Here is a 6,000-nt window from a genome sequence, read left to right as displayed (position 1 = left end):
GCCATTGTCATCATTTCCTTCAATGCCGCCTTCAGGAGTAGTCACCAGATTGAGAATGCAACCTGCACGCTGAGACGGCCCACAGGCCAGAATCTCGTTCTGAGTTGGGTCGACCGGATGCTGAGGCTCTTCAGAAACAGGGGTGTCCTCCTGCATATTGTCCGCGTTAGACACCACCCCAGCCATTTCCCCTTGAAGGACGCTGTCTTCCTGAGATTGAGAGGAAGTGGCTTGAGCCGAGCTGATATGATTATTCTCTTCCTCAACGAGAATAATTGTGATGCTTGCCGTCAATACGGGCCTGTTGAGCCTACTGTGGAATGTGAACCTGGTAGTCTGAAAAGAATTGTGCGGAAGAGACCCAGCTTGACGAGGGCGGAGAAGAAGGGGACGCTGAGGCAATGGGAATGACGTTCTGTGGAGCAGGACGAGAGGTTCTGCCTCTATTTCCAGTGTTGCTTCCTCTACGCGGGATTCCTCGACGGCGAGGCATGCTTAGGATAACAGGCTGACTGAGAAAGGGGTTGAGGCGGAGCAGACGGGTGAGAATTTGAGCGCAGAGGAGCCCAATAACATCAAAAGACCAGGCGAGCTTCCAAATACGATGAACCAGGCAAGGGTGCGGGAAGAATTCCGCGCGGAGGTGAAATAAACCAGTGACAATGGCGTGAATTAAAAACGGAGCCATACATAAAATCTTACCTGAATGCTCTTGAACTAGGCGCTCATAAATGCCAAACTGTGAGACCATCATTCCGTTCTGCAGCGGAGTTACTTCGCGTGCCTTTGAAGGTGTCTGCCAGCCCAAGGCGCATGCAATGAGGGCCGTCCGCCAGCCAGGTGCAAGGCCAGCTGCCTGCTCTGTGCGGCTTCTCATTAATGTCATTGAATGCTACCCGCATCCGGATTATTTGTGACCTTTTATTACTTCAAGTTCTCCTATCATTTCCTTTTATATGATTTGAAATCACATTTTCAAATCACCTAATGACAATTATGGAAAACTGACTCGAAAAATATTTTACATTTTCTCTTTACATTTAAAGGATATTATACGCATTTTTCTCATAATTAATTGTGGCCTTTTATTACTTCACGTTCTCCTATCTCTTAGCATTTCATTTTTACATGATTTGAAATCAGAGTTTCAAACCACCCCATGGCAATTAGGGAAAACCTACTTTCACACCGCTTATGAGTGAATCGATTGTGGGTAATGCCCGACTTCTCCAACTGAGTTTGGAAATCTATGTGCACACTTTGGAGGTGGATGGTAAATTAGAAACAATATTAATAGGAAACTTTGTTTAATTTGGATGTGAGTGAGAAAAATTAAAGTGAATTGAATGTGCATTTTCATTGTAAAAAATTATAATAATATAATAACAAAGATTTTTAAAACTATTATAATTAAAATTAATATATTCTTAATGAAAATTATAATCATAAATAACAAAGATTTTAAAACTATTATAATTAAAATTAATATATATCTTAAAACTATGGTTTCTTATTATTCCAATTTTTCAATAAAATTTTAAAATAAAACATTTCAAATTTTCACTTTATTATTATATATCTTTTACTCTCATAAAAATAATTGAAATACTTTTTACTCCTTTAAAAATAATTAAAAAATAATTAATTGTTCAATATTTATTTAAGGCTTTGGATTTGTTGTTTTTGTTTTTGTTTTTTACCCATCATTAGGACTTTTCAGTGGGTCACCCAGATCCCTCTCGTTTAAGTACATTTAACTGTGGAGTTTTTTCCACAATCAAGTGCACTTAACTTGCTACCCCATTTGCAAAAGCTTAGCAAGTATTGTGCCTCATGAACAATTCTTAAAATACTTTTTACTCCTTTAAAAATAATTAAAAAATAATTAATTGTTCAATATTTATTTAAGGCTTTGGATTTGTTGTTTTTGTTTTTGTTTTTTACCTATCATTAGGACTTTTCAGTGGGTCACCCATATCCCAGATCCCTCTCGATTAAGTACATTTAACTGTGGAGTTTTTTCCACAATCAAGTGCACTTAACTTGCTACCCTATTTGCAAAAGCTTAGCAAGTATTGTGCCTCGTGAACAATTCAAGTAGAGCTCCCTTCACTCTTTTGTGTTTAAGTATCTAGGGGTTTTCACAATGCATTATATTAGATATTATTTTTTAGGAATCAAGTGTGTTAAGTAAATCATATTATATTTTAAATATTTACTTTATTTCATTTTGTTTTACTGAGCTATTAGCAATAGCTACAAGAAGGTTCTAGAGTATGTCTTAACTTTTTTTGCTTAGCAGCTCGTCCTTTTTTGGACATAAAGAATCAGGTTAATAGCCCAAGACTTAAAGACATATTGCAGGAGTGAAAGTCTAACAGATCATTACAAGTGGCATGGTCCATCTTAAATAACATACATTTACAAGTTACAAACAATAATAAAATTTGACAACTAAATTATAATAAATTTCCACCCCTCGGAACCAACCCAAACTGTAAACACTGGGATACTTTGTTTTAGCCTTTAAAAAATAAAAAAGCAAACCTCCTCTTCCCTGTTGTGAAACGGTTCAAGATATTCCCGGTTGTGAAACGATTCATGACACACGCCAATGTGAGATTCAATTTGATTCAAACATGCATAAAATTGGCAGTTGACAAGGCCATGTTGTAATTAATTGGCCTTCCCTGAAGTGCTGTGCCGTGTGTTAATAGGCCATGTTGTAATTAATTGGCCTTCCTTGAAGCGCTGTGCCGTGTGTTGTGAATTAACAAGGTGTATCTAGAACATTCAAATTGTAAAAGGAAAGGGGGTAGTTTACAGGGAATTAACCGTACCCAAAGCAGCCTTGTCAATCGGGAAGAGACAGGAGGGGTTTCTTTGTCAACCGAAAAAAAAGAAGCTGTATTTACATGCTCCAATCCATCGTTCTAACATCCTGTATAAACATCCTGATCAGGTTCACCAATCTACACCGCATTAAAATGGCACTTCCTGATCACCAATCTACACCGCATTAAAATGGCACTTCTTCTTTGGGAGCAGAAGTTATCTCTTGGAAAACTCTTAATCGATTCCGTTTGCGATGCACCTCAACTGCTGCCGCATCCCACTCTTCTTCTTGTGATCCTCCATGTTCACAACACCAAACCCACTCCAAATCTTCAAGACGCGAGGCCGCTGATTGACATTCTTCCCTAGTCCTTACCTCTCTCTTCGAATCCCCGATTTCCTTCAACAACGCTTCGACACGATCCAACGACTTCGATTTTCCTCCCTTGTTGTTGTTCAGCACCCCTGTAGAAGACCCAAGGCCTCCTCTACCTTCCCCTGCCTCATCACACAGACGCTTAGATTACAGGCCTTGTTGTCATCTTGCTCCAATGCCTGTGCTTTCCTGCTTGCAATTATTCATTTAACACACCACATTATTCCAGTTTCTAAACAGAAAGTTAATCATTAAACTTCAATTGAAATCCACCTGTAAACGATTTCTGCAGAACAGTAGTCATGTTGCATCATATACGCCCATCCCAAATTACCCTGCCAACAACCATTACATTCTCTTTCAACCACTGTTACACAGAAATACTAAAAGAACAGGAGAAGGTTATCAATGCTATGTACCAGAACCCGAGTGGTCTCTTGCTTTACGGAAGCCTGAAACTTCCTTCCATGTGACCGTGCAGTTTTGGTCGATTTGCCATTGAATGCAGCTCCTTGTTGAATTAAGCAGAGCTTATGCTTCAATAGACTAACCTGCTCAGCAAATCTCCCACATTTCTGCATTATAAACACAGGACGTAGAATGTTACAGAGCAGAGTACATGCTGTGTACTGCTTATAAATAAGGGATTTGTTTGAGATTATACCTTAAAGAGATCAATTAGCACATTATCAAGAGGCTCTTGTGCTTGCTTGGAGCAAAGGTGTCTAAAGGACTTTATGGCCTCGATGGCTTCCAATGGCTGGTTCTGCTGGTTCATCACGACGGCCATATCCTTCAATGCGCTGTCAACACGGTCTCCGGCATTAATAGCTTCCCTGAACCATAAGATGGCACCAGCGGGATCCTTTTCCCTAAGCTGTATCCCCAAAATTCCAATTACTTTGACTTTTCACACAGAAATCATGAATAAAATAGCTTGCAGTATCCCAAAATTCCAATTACTTCGATTTTTCACACAGAAATCATGAATAAAATAGCTTGTTATAAGAATATGGGACAAAATAGTTCACCTGAAGCTGCTTGGCTCTGCCGTAGGGGGTGTCTCCCAGCGGAACCCTGTACAAACGATGAAATGCATCCGTTTTTTCCTGTGTTTTCAAAAGGCCTATCGGCTTTTCCTGAGCAGAAGCAGGGAACGTGTTGTTCTGCTCATAGCACGAGATAGCACGAGTCTTTCTTAAAAAAAATGGCGAAGACTCGGCCCCGATTGTCATTTCCTTTGTTTTTACAGTCTATGTCACCGAAACGTGCAAAATGATTCCTGTGCTAGAAGTTCTATGCGCAGTAAACGCTGGTTCGCCTTACAATCTTTGTATCAGTCGGCCATTAGAAATCAAACACCTTATCCTCTGCGTTTCCAGGCCAGAGAACATCAATTCCCAACTAATTATTCAGGAAACCGTCTGATATTTGAAACACTAAAGAATATGAACTTAAACGCCTTAAGATTCCGGTATTTAAGAATTCTCTTACAGGCTTCAGCTCAGAAAGATTCATAGAATAAACAGAAATTTCGAACATACCTTCGACCGCTCGGTTCCTAGGCTGAAAACTTCGGAAATCTAGATCTGAGGCGAATTCTGCACTAGAAGCATTCCCAGCGAAGCGCAGAGAAGCAGCAGTCGTTCTTGTGAAGATTTGTGCGATCTCGAAGCGCAGAGAAGCGGCAGTCGTTCTTGTGAAGATTTGTGCGTCCTCGAGTGAAAGGATTTTCCTGAGGAAAAGACATTGCCCCAAAATGCAAAAAGGAAGAGGCGACTGAAGATGCAATGAACCTGGACCTAATTTCGTGCATATGCATTGCTTACCAAATGAATCTTCCTCTCGTCCACCTTTCAAACAGCACACATGGGCAAGCTTGCCATGTCATTTTCCATACTGGACAGTGCCAGGTCAACAGACTTGTGACAAAATCTTCTCAAATTGGTTAGCATAAACCAATCAAATAAAGCTCACACGATTTAAATCAATATAAATGAATATTAAATAATATTTTTTTTATTAATTTAGGTAAATGAGCATGATGGTATTTTTATATGGATTAATTTTGGCAAGTAGTTTTTAATTGTAACTTTTAGAATTTTTAGTGTATCTCGTGAAAAAAATTGTGGGTAAATCTTGATTCAACACCCTCAAAAAATTATGGAGCACTTTGATTTTGAAGAGTTCACGTGTCAAATTTGTGATTTCAATGAATCCCGAACAGATTTTAGACAAATTAAATAGGAAAATAAACCAAAAACTCTCCAAACACATTCGCACTTAAAGACTACTCTAATTAGGCCGATAGGCCTTCCCTTTGAAAGAGACTTTCGTCGTCCCTTTCAATTTCAGGTTGACACCTGGCATCCATATTCGGCGGGCTTCGTCGTCCCTTTCATTCGGTTGACCTGGCATCCATATTCGGCGGGCTGTTTATTCTCTGTGCCGAGAACTTCCGGGTTTTCGTTTATTCGGCGGGTTTCTGTTTATTCGCGCCGAGAACTTCTTGCTTTCTCTGAGGTTCGTTGCCGCAGCTCCTCTTTTCTTCCTCTCTTGATTTTCTTGTTTGCCGACATCGACATTTCTTGTTATTCTTCAGCAGAGATGGCCTTCTCGTCTGTCTCCGTGACGGTGTTGATGCTCTCTGTCGCCTTCCTGTTGATTAATCTCTTCGCACCTTCTGCCAATGCAGAGGCTCCCGCTCCTGCTCCCTCGTCCGACGGTAAGATCTCGGCCTTTTATTCTTTCTTTTTTTTTGCTTTTTCCGACATTAAAGTTCTGTTCGG

General features: G+C 40.0%; 1 pseudogene across 1 annotated transcript; it reads right to left on the bottom strand.

Moving 5' to 3' along the window:
• Positions 1-2,442: 2,442 nt before the first annotated feature.
• Positions 2,443-5,009, bottom strand: LOC149248649 (protein SULFUR DEFICIENCY-INDUCED 1-like; annotated as a pseudogene). The gene is made up of 6 exons (XR_016266680.1): positions 4,756-5,009; positions 4,243-4,581; positions 3,876-4,088; positions 3,631-3,786; positions 3,485-3,546; positions 2,443-3,400 (listed from the first exon to the last, which is right to left on the bottom strand). The product of XR_016266680.1 is annotated as a protein SULFUR DEFICIENCY-INDUCED 1-like (transcript).
• Between the last annotated feature and the right edge of the window lie 991 nt (positions 5,010-6,000).

Source organism: Pinus tabuliformis, chromosome 7 (assembly GCF_031772625.1).
Source record: "Pinus tabuliformis cultivar Carrire ecotype Pingquan chromosome 7, CPIR1, whole genome shotgun sequence".
NCBI lineage: Eukaryota > Viridiplantae > Streptophyta > Pinopsida > Pinales > Pinaceae > Pinus > Pinus tabuliformis.
This window is presented reverse-complemented; position numbering and strand designations above follow the sequence as displayed.